The sequence below is a fragment of the Helianthus annuus genome, chromosome 2 (genome assembly GCF_002127325.2).
Source record: "Helianthus annuus cultivar XRQ/B chromosome 2, HanXRQr2.0-SUNRISE, whole genome shotgun sequence".
In the NCBI taxonomy this organism is placed as follows: Eukaryota; Viridiplantae; Streptophyta; class Magnoliopsida; order Asterales; family Asteraceae; genus Helianthus; species Helianthus annuus.
This window is the reverse complement of record NC_035434.2, coordinates 132,406,885-132,418,381: the sequence shown is the minus strand read 5'-3', so window position 1 is coordinate 132,418,381 and position 11,497 is coordinate 132,406,885.

The following is an 11,497-nucleotide window of genomic DNA, read 5'->3' as shown; positions in this document are numbered from 1 at the left end:
AGTTTATTAAAGTTAGCGCCAAGAACTTCAACAGATAGAATTCCTTCATTAGCTGACGCATACTGAGCTTCGCGAATACAAGCATGAAGGTCACTAGAGATACGGATAGCTTTCACATGAGTTTTACGACTAAGAGCGTCGGCCACTACATTCGCCTTGCCAGGATGATAGCGAATTTCGCAGTCGGTTAAGTAATTCCACCCAACGCCTCTGTCGCATGTTCAGCTCTTTTTGGTCAAAGATATGTTGGAGGCTCCTATGGTCGGTGAAGACCACACACTTAGTACTATAAAGGTAGTGTCGCCAGATCTTTAATGCAAAAACAACCGCACCAAGCTCCAGATCGTGAGTAGTGTAGTTTTTCTCATGCACTTTGAGCTGACAAGATGCATAAGCGATAACCTTGTCCCGCTGCATGAGCACACAGCCCAACCCACGGTTCGAGGCATCACAATATACCACAAAATCGTCATTGACATCATGTAGAGTTAAAACAGGAGCATTACACAAATGATCCTTAAGAGTTTGAAAGGATTCCTCTTGTTCAGGACCCCAAACAAAAGGTTTCTCCTTTCGGGTTAGAGTGGTAAGAGGAACATCGAATTTAGAAAAATCCACGATGAACCGGCGGTAATAACCCGCCAATCCTAGAAAAGAACGAATCTCAGACACGGATTTAGGCGTACACCAATTCTTCACTACCTCGATTTTCGAAGGGTCAACATGAATACCCTGATTACTAACAACGTGACCAAGAAACTGTACTTCAACAATCCAAAACTCACACTTAGAAAATTTAGCATATAGGCGTTCACCACGTAGAAGTTCAAGCATAAGACATAGATGGCGAGCATGATCAGCTTTAGACTTAGAATAAATAAGAATATCATCAATAAAGACTATTACAAAGCGATCCAAATAAGGTTTACAAACACGGTTCATAAGGTCCATGAACACTGCAGGTGCGTTGGTCAGGCCAAAAGGCATGACCACGAACTCGTAGTGCCCATATCGAGTACGAAACACAGTTTTCAGAATATCATCTTCGAGAACACGTAGCTGATGGTATCCAAAACGTAGGTCAATCTTAGAGGAATAGGACGCACCTTGTAGTTGGTCAAATAGATCATCGATGCGAGGTAAAGGGTAACGATTCTTCACGGTCAGCTTATTAAGTTCACGATAGTCGATACACATGCGGAATAAACCATCTTTCTTCTTGAAAAAAAGAACGGGAGCACCCCACGGGGAGGTACTTGGGCGAATAAAAGCCTTATCGAGTAGTTCTTGAAGCTTACTAGATAACTCTTGCATCTCGGAAGGTGCAAGACGGTAAGGAGCCCTGGCGACAGGAGTCGCACCAGGTACAAGATCAATACGAAAGTCGACAGATCTAGGAGGAGGAAGACCAGGTAGATCTTCAGGAAAGACATCAGGGAAATCACACACAACTGGAACATCGTTTATGTTCTTCCCTTTGCCCTTTTGTTCCACCACGTGGGCCAAGAAGGCAGGGTTCTGTTTACATAAACTTATGTTCGCCTGTGTGCATAACATCAGGTCATCAGCCTTAGTCCTTTCAAAGGTCGGTCTCCATAGATGTTTTGAATATCACCAGACGGTAGAGGGAGACGAACAAGCTTATCATGACAAACAATCTCGGCATGGTTCTTACACAGCCAATCCATACCGATAATGACATCAAAGCTACCCAAACGCATGGGTATGAGATCAATAGAGAATACGTGATCGTTAAGAGTCAGGGAATAATCACGAACGATAGAATTAACAAGGATCGACTTACCATTGGCGACCTCAATAGAGAACGACTCAGGTAACTTAGAGGGTGTACAGTTTATCAAAGACTCAAATTCCACGGACACAAAGCTTTTATCGGCACCAGTATCAAATGGGATCGAAGCATAAAGGTTATTAACTAGAAACATACCATTCACCACATCGTTGTTGTTGCGAGCTTGGTTAGCATTGAGATTGAATGCTCGTCCACGAGTAGCTGCTTGTTGATCTTGGTTCAGCTGGGGGCAACGATTACGAAGATGTGTAGTATCTCCACACTGGAAGCATGCACGAACAACATTGACCGGTTTGGGGTTCTGTAGAGGAGCTGGAGGTGCTGGTAAAGCTGCCTGGGCTGGGGCTTGTTGAGCTTGCCGGGCCTGGTTAGCTTGACGGCAATATGGTGTCGTGTGGCCATAACGATTACAGTTGGTACACAAACAACATGCAGAAGTAGTAGGATGATGAAAGTTGCAAGTTGCACACTTAGGGTAAGACCCAGTGTACTGCTTCTTAGCTTCTGGAATAGCAGAGTTAGCAGCAGCAGTAGTAGGAGCAGGTTTAGCAGCAGGGTTCGCAGCAGGAGTAATAGCATTACATCCGGAACCCTGTGATTTCCTTTTCTTGTTCTTGCTGCCACTTGGCTGCTGAGTAACTTGGTTCGCAGACTTAGAGGTAGCAGGAGTAGAGTTTGCAAACTGCTTATCATGGATGCGGTTGTTGTTCAAACTTGCTGCTAGACGGTAGACTTCCTCAATAGTGTCGAGCTGAGCTGCTTCAATAGAATCGCGCATAGCAGGAGGTAGACCATTGATGTACTTGGTTATCATCCGCTTGAGAGTAGAAACCAAGTGAGGAACGATCAGACTAAGCTGCTTAAAACGAGTAGTATAAGCCAAGTTTCCATCACCAACTTGCTTCAAATGCCAAAACTCTTCTTCAAGCTTGAGTTGTTCATGGGGAGGGCAGAATTCGAGCATCATCAATTCTCGCACCTCAGCCCATGGAAGAGCATAGGCTTCTTCATTAGTACGAATGTTCCTCTCGTTCGACCACCACTCCAACGCTCTGCCTTGGAACATTCCAGTTGCACTCCTAGTTTTCAAATGCTTTGGGCATTCACTGTTGATGAAAGTGACCTCGATGCTGTCAAACCATTCCAACATAGCAGTCACCCCATCGCTGCTCGTGAAAGACTTAGGGTTGCAAGAGACGAAATGCTTATAGTTAAACTTGGCAGACGTCGACTTCTCCGTCTTAGAGTCCACAGAGGATGGAGGAGTGTTCGATCCTTGAAGCTCAGAGACGATCTTTGGCACGACTCGAGCGATCTAGTCGGCCATGAATGACATCATCTTTTTCTGAGACTTCTCCTTGGATTTTTTGAGAGTGTCGGATAGCTTTCGAGAAGACATCTAAAGATCCGACAAAAGGATCGTGTAAGTCTAGATTAACATAGATCAACATAGATATACATACGATAGACTAAGACTCAAGATTCACAAGGTTCTCATAGATACCGCTAACCCACGACCTTCGCATGGCGCGATTGTACGGAGCGTGGCAACGAGTCAGAAACACTTATATATAGGAAGTACCAGCGGCGTATCCATGTTTCGGGCACATCGCTTCTACCCCGTATTCGGCGTCATGTTACGTGTCGCAATTGCCAAGCAACACACTCAACATTATCACTATACACACATAGACTAACCCGATAGCTTTCAATAGATTTAACACCAAGACCTACGACCTTCGCATGGCATGTTGTACGAAGCTTGGCAGCATGTCAGAAACACTTATATATAGGAAGTACCAGCGGCGTATCCACCATGTTTCGGACACAATACGTCTACCTCGTACTTGATGTCATGCTACGTGTCATAACACACACACTCATCATTATCATCATAGATTTCACATAGATTTCAATAGTTTGCGATAGATTTCAAATAGTCTTCAATAAATTCGATAGACTTCAATAGACTTCAATAGATTGCCATAGATTTCAATAGACTTTCCATAAAGTTTTAAAGATCCAATAGATTAGTGTTAACAACTCACAACCAACGAAATCCCACATGGCACGTATTACGAAAGTTCAGCGACATGACAGAAGCACTTATATATAGGACGTACCAGCGGCGTATCCACCATGCTTCGATCACGCCACGTCCCCCTCGTCATCGGTGTCATACTTCGCCAACCACAATATTAGACTAATCAAATAGATTAAATAGCATAGATCGATCCAACAGATCCACATAGATTACCCAAATAGATTTACAACATAGACTTGCCTAAATAGATTTCACACTTCAGCCCGAACCTACAAAACTACGAACTTCACTTAGCGCGTGGTACGAGGGTTCGGTAACATGTCAGAAACACTTATATATAGGAAGTACCAGCGGTGTATCCACCATGTTTCGGACATGCCACTTTCCTTCTCGTCTTCGACGCTAGGCTACGTTTCGTATTTTGTTTCTCAATCTACACATACGTAGTTTACGCATAGATTTCACGAGAGTACACGATAGATTTCACATAGAATACACAAATAGACCTTCCATAGTGTTTAGAATTCAACAACATCATCACCGATCCACAGACACTAGGTTTTGCATGGTACTTGGTACGAAAGTTGGTAACATGCCAGAAACACTTATATATAGGAAGTACCAGCGGCGTATCCACCATGTTTCGGACACGTCACTTTCCCCTCGTATTCCATGCCATGTTACATCTAGTGCCTTACAATCACATTATCACATAGAATAAAGCTTCATAAATTTAGTTCGATCTGCAATTAGAATTAACGTTTTAGATTGCGGACACACGTGTGAGTAGTGTAAAAACATACCAAAAATAAGCGAAGAATCGAGTTTAAGACTACATTCATAAAATCGAGATAACATAAAAAGATAGGCTTATAAAACATAGGATTGTTCCGGGTAGAGGAAGGTGACTAACCAAAGTGATTCGAACCCCTTTCGAATTGAGGTAACGCGTCTTGACTTACTCAGACACATACGTCATCGATGTTAGGCCTACGATATTCGTCCTTTTAGTCATTCACGTACCCAATTGAACGGAAGTCCCGAGACTTTGGCGAGACGTAAAAATCAAAGAGTGGGACTAGTTATCAAGGTCTGAGTTTCACCTCTAACTAGACAACATCGTACCCTAATAGCGTTGGTACTTATCCGCAGACAAGACCGACTAGAATAATATGGAGATTTTCCCATCAAGGTTTGGATGTCACTCCTGACTTGAGGGCAAATCTCGTGCAAAATACAAACACTGATTAACAGTGTTTTCAAGTATCAAGTGTATATTGTGTTAGCCTTAGGGAAGGCATGCAAGTTTAGCAGGAATATGTGCTGCTAGGAAGCAGATACGGTAGAATGCATAAGTCTTAAACAACAAATAAGAGTCAAAATTCCTAGAACTATAGACTAGGGCAAGTAATCCTACTTATCCTGATTCTCTATAGTTATGGCTCTGATACCAATCTGACCACCCGATCAGATAACCGCCTCAATTCCTTTCCACACTATAAATAGGCCTGTCACATCACTTTATTCCCTGATGTGACAGCACTGTTCGGCCAGACGCACGCACACGACATTTCTTCATTTTCTCGATGATTTCGGTATGTTTTAGGCTAGATCCTTGTACTTTCTTAATCTACATTTCATTCTCTACGTGATTCTCCTTTGAAATCACACTTTTCATTGTGAAATCTCTCAGATCTGAGTTCTTGAGGGTGATGTCATCATGGTGGTTTGTACAAACTGCTATATGACGTCATTTCTGGCAAGATCTAGCTTGGATCTAAGGAATTTCATACGTTTTTACACTAAATCTAAGTTAAATCTAGGCTTTTTCATATAAAACTTAAGTTTCTTCATCTTTTCTTCAATCTTCTACTTTAAACGGGAGATCCGGTTTTGAACGGACTATAGACTTGATTATTAGTCTAGAGTCGGCTTAAAGAGATGGATTTCTACCGGAGAGTGATGGCCGGAGTACGGATTTTGACATAAACGTTATCGCGGGCAGTTAACTGATCGGACTGGGGTGATTCCCACCCGATCAGAATGGCTGTGTGCCGACGAGTTTACCATTGTCTAAACACGCACCATACCGTCATCGTTAAACTTAGAAATTTTACAAAATGGTAAACGGAACAAGGATCGCCCGATCAAGCGGCAATCCGATCGGACAGCCGTCCGATCGGACAACCACCCTATCAGGTGACACTTGCCTCGTAGCCTTGAAACTTTGAAATCTTCCAACATTTAGAAACTTTTTCAGAAACTTGAAAATTGGAACCCTTGATCGAATGGCAACCCGATCGGATAGCCATCCGATTGAGCAGCACCCGATCAGAGGAACCAAAGCACATGACACTTGGGTCGAGTGACCACCCGATCGGACAGCATCCGATCGGACAGCCACCCGTTCCCACTTACACCTTAGCCATCCGGTCGGACGGCCATCCGATCTAGTGACTGTCCCGACACTTTGCGTAATCTCGTTATTCTGCCCGACTCTTATCCTATTGTAATCTAATCAGGCTAATTCTAAAAAGAGCTCCCTTTGATCCAATAACAGTTGTGACTGTTAAGCAATCACTGTGAGTATACTCGATCCCCTTTTTACTTTAAACTTTCGGGTGTAACATGTATTCTATATAAACTTGAATCTTTTGGCAATCTAAACTCTATCCTACTTGTATGTGAAAACTTGTGCATTCTAGTATTCTATTGGTGCTATGTGACGTTTAATCCAGGGTGTTTAGCTCCGCCTCAACAATAGTAGCGCTATAGGGGGTGCACCTCTCCCATTGTTCTCAGGGGGTATTGTTAGGAGGATTCTAGTTTACCTTGAGTCTTGGGTAAACACTAAAGCATCGAGATACTTGAGCTATCACTGCGTGGACTGCGACATTAGCACGGCTGAAACTATTTTTATACTTACATTGTGGATATGAGTTGTTTTAATCTATTATTCTATTATCGAACTTGTATACTCGCCAATACCTTTGTATTGATATTTTAATACATGTTGCAGGCTGATAGGTTGTGATGGAACATGGAAATCAAGCTAGGAGATGCTTAGAAACGTCGCCTAGTTAATTTAGTCTTTTGAACAATTTGAACAATTTATGACTTGGTTTGTAATGTGATACTTGTGATGACGTTTGTTAGACAATTTGCATGAAATCAATTAATCTTTATTGAAACAATAGCATTATGGAAATCTCATGAGCAATCTGAATGCCTAGTGCTCGCACCCCAATGTTTCTGCCATCGGTTGGGGTGTGAATGTTATTTTACTAACACGTGTGCATTATTTGATTTAATAGATAATAACCAGGAGATTCTCAGGATGCCTTAGTATTATCTAAACTTGCAATATGAGTTCATCTGCTTTTCGTAAACTATTTTTATAAAAACCTCAATTGTTTTAAATTATACTTAACAGTAATTGAGTATTTGTAAGTCTACGATTACTGTCGGTATGTTGGGGTTTTGTATACAAAATTTGTGAGACGTTACCATTGGACAAAGAGTTAGCCAATGAGTAATATGACCCACAAGTCGGGTTGACAGTACTGATTGGGTAATTGATTAGATCAAGCAAATGTAATTGCGGGTTGCCCTCAATCCTGTTAAAGTGATAAAACTGTTTTGATTAAAGTGGGATGCACTCACCAGTATTTCTTGCTGACAAAATGTTTTTAAAAACGCGTTTCAGGTAACATAATGTGAAAGCCCAATAGAAGCCAGTTGGAGAGCACTGAAGGCTTGGAAAAATGGCTATAAAAGTTACCTAAATAAACTAGTGATGCGTGTGTGGTGTACTATATTTTATGTATATTTTTAGCCCTTTTTAACCACTTTAGTCAAGTTTTAAATTTATAAAACACGATATTTACTAACACCAAACACACATATGGGCTAGTGCACCCATCGTGAGCGTAATATAGTGTTGGTAAGATACCGAGGTCGTCCAAGGACACAAGAGCTTTTAATACCAGATTATCCACAACGTCTAATCAAATCAAAAATTTAGAAAAAGGTTTTCAAACTAGAAAATAAAAACTAAAACGCTGAAAATAAAAATAAAAAAAATAAAAACAGATAGACAAGATGAATCACTTGGATCCGACTTGCCTTTAGTGTAACCTTTGATTATTTTCGCACTTTTCGACTTTTTAAGAGATTATCTTAGTTATTGTAGTAGGCCCCTCTTTTGAAGGTGAGGTTACCCTCAACCCAGTAGTTTGAGTCAGCAAGGATAAAATCCTAAAGGGTCGGATTATTGAAAGATAATTAATTAAGTTATTAATGCATAATGTGGTAGGCCCCTATTTTAAAGGTGACGTTACCCTCGGCTAAGTAGTCTGAGTCAGCAGGGATACAGTCCTAAGTAGCCGGGTTAAAGTTTTAATAGTAGTTTACATATGAGGGGATCAAAGAGTTTGGACCCCCGCCATCCAATACCATTGGGTATTGAAGGAGGTCCTACTAAATTTGACCCAGGTCCTTGCAGGATCTATACACTGAACAAGGCAAGACTCTTACCAAACCATTCTCTTAACCCCCGACCAGGTAGCCAACATATCTCCATATAGACCGTGGAGATATGAATGGTGTAAATCTTTTATTTTATATAGCAATAAAATAATGCCAAGACACCACGAACAAATGATAAGGAAGACTCACCTTCAACATAAGAAACTAGTTATTAAAGTCATTAATACATAACCAAATAAAAAGTGCGAAAAGATTAAAATTAAAAAGTATTACACTAAATGCTTGTCTTCACCAAGTGATATAAGAGACTTAGGCAAACATGGCATTTGATTGTCAAGAACTCTTACGATCAATATTGGATCCCGAGACTACTATACACACTCTATGATGGATGATGGATGATGGTGGTGGATGATGGTGTTGTGGTGGTGGTGGTGGAGTGTGGGCGAAGTGTGAGAGAGGTGGTTTGCCAAGGGATGATTTGCAAGTGAGCCAAGCACCCCTATTTATAGCCTGCACAGAAGCCCGGACACGGCCCCGTGTACACCCTTCTTCTCTTTCTTCATTAAATGCAGTTTGTCTGCATTAGTTGACCACGCCCCCGTGTCCGCTGGGCACGACCCCGTGTGCAGAAGCGTATTTGTGCTATCAAGATTTCTCTAGATTCTACGAATCTTAGAGTTGACCACGACCCCGTGTCCGCTGGGCACGCCCCCGTGGTGGGTGATAGAAGCTTCTACTGCTTTGTCTTTTCTGCAGACACTTGGGCACGCCCCCGTGCTCATTGAGCACGGGGTGTGTTCAGCTTTCTATTCTCTTGTTCTTGTTTGGGAGGATGTTGTCGAGGGGTCGGGCATGCCACGTTTATTCATTTTCTTGTATTTATGTTAGATTTAGCTGTCTTTTTGCTTCTTTTGTTCATTTGAGCTCATTTAATCCTGAAAATACAAAAGGAAGACAAAAACACACTTTTTCCAACATTAGTACTAAAAAGGTTAGTTTTATGCCACAATTGATGTAATTTATATGTTGCATTTTGCACACATCAAATACCCCCACACTTGAATCTTGGGTTGTCCTCAAGCAAAACTCTTTATAGTGTGGCTTTACACTCCCAAATGGAATGGGTAGAAGAGAAGGTTTTTGGGCTTGTCTTAGAGTATTGGGATTCCAAGATTTTTATTAGGTTTTATTTTTATTTTATTTACAATCCTATTCGTCATGATTTTTTTAAAACATTACATAAGATAAATTACTTATTTGGGCATAACATGTCTCTTTAAAATTCCATTTATATACAAGTTCACACACCTCACGGGAGATCGCTCAACACTCGGCTGGAGATGTATTTTTGTGAAACACTCGAGAGCGGCATGGAACTTACTCCTACCATAAGCTTGCCAAGCAATCAATCCTCTTCCTTTTTAACTATAAACTTTTGTAAATATCAAGAGGACTTGGGGGAAGGGTTAGGCTTGGGGTAAAGGTAGGTGTTTGGGTTAGTGGTTAGTATAAAAAGGCGAAAGGCGTAAAAAGAATCGGTTTTCGTAAGACTTTTTATTTTTTTTGTAACTTTTTATTTTGATGAAGCAATTCTTCAAACAAAGTTCTTTTTATAAACTTGTTTGTTTATTTCTTTTGGCTTTATCCTCAAAATTATTATTATTATTTTTTTTTCATAAGGAAAGTCATATGAAAAACCGAGCTTTGTTACTAAAATAAAAGGGTTTAAAATAAAAAAAGGGTTTGGTGGGTAAAAGGGTGTTTGTTTTGTGGGTTAAGAAATGAAATGGTTTAGGCTCAAAGGAGTTAACTAGGGGGGATTTTGGGTAGGTGGTAAAAAAAAGAAAAAATAATGGTGTAGAAATAAAAAGGGTTAGTCCTAATGCCTCCATCATTTATTTACTTGGGTTTAAGTTGGTAAGGACCGGGAATGTATCGTCGTGGCAACTTCTAGAGTTGTAAGAAACCAAGCGGCTATTCATACAAGAAACGAAAGATGAGCATTTAGTTTAAAGATGTGTATTTGTATGCTCAATAAAGGCTCAAAACTCACTTTTGTGGGAATGGGTTTTTATGTGATCAAGTATATATAATCAAATTTTAACTAGATTTGTCATGTCGTTTCATAATTTTCTTATGTTGGTTATTTTTATCACGACGCTGTCGATTGTAAATTTGTAAAAATACTACCTTTTTAAAACTTGTAATTCCCAACTTAAACCAAGACAAGTAAAAAAATTGAATTTTTTTTTTTTAAAAATTGGGGTGATTAGCGGTTCCAATAGAGTTTTGTGTAAGGCTTGTGATTAGGACTTGCAAAAATTCAAGGTTTAGTATCCCCCCCACACTTAAATTACACATTGTCCTCAATGTGTCCCAAAAATAAGTTTTTAGGTTGATTAAATGTGTAAAAGTGTGTTTAAAAACAATTTTTAATGTTACTGGGCGTCTGGACACGGGCCCGTGGTGACCGGGCATGGCCCCGTGTTCAGATTGCCAGTAACAGGATTTTTTAAAGAGAAACAGAGCCTGGGCACGGGGGCGTGTCCAGTGAACACGCCCCGTGTCCAGTTACCTGAACTGGGCGATTTCTTGCAGATTGTGCAGCACGGGGCAGTGTTGGGTGGGCACGACCCGTGCTGAACTTGCTGTAACGAAGAAAAATTTTGGGGAGGTTCTGTTTTTGTGCATGGGGTGCTGGTGCAAGTTTCCCTTGGTATCCTTTACCATCTTGAGTGTGTTTTATTCCTGAAAATTAAAACTAGACTAGAAAACATAAAAATTAATCTAAGATAAACTAAGGATAGTTCCGCGGAATGCCTCTGTGGTGCGCCACGTTTATAAGGGTCCTTGGGTAGACCCAAAGCCAGTCATATGTTACCCAAGTGAGATGTGTTGCATCCCATGTTGCACCGTCAGAGAGCATCATCCAAACTTGAGTCTATGACCTTCATGTAATTGACCGGATCGTCGTATTCTACTCTCTTTCCAACTCCGAACTTCATTTCCTTGTTTCCAATCCTCAATGTTAGTGTTCCACAATTCATGTCTACTACTGCGTGGGCCGTAGCTAGGAAGAGTCTTCCTAAGATGAGTGGTAATTCGGTATCTTCCTCCATATCTAGTATGACAAAGTCGGCTGGGAAAAC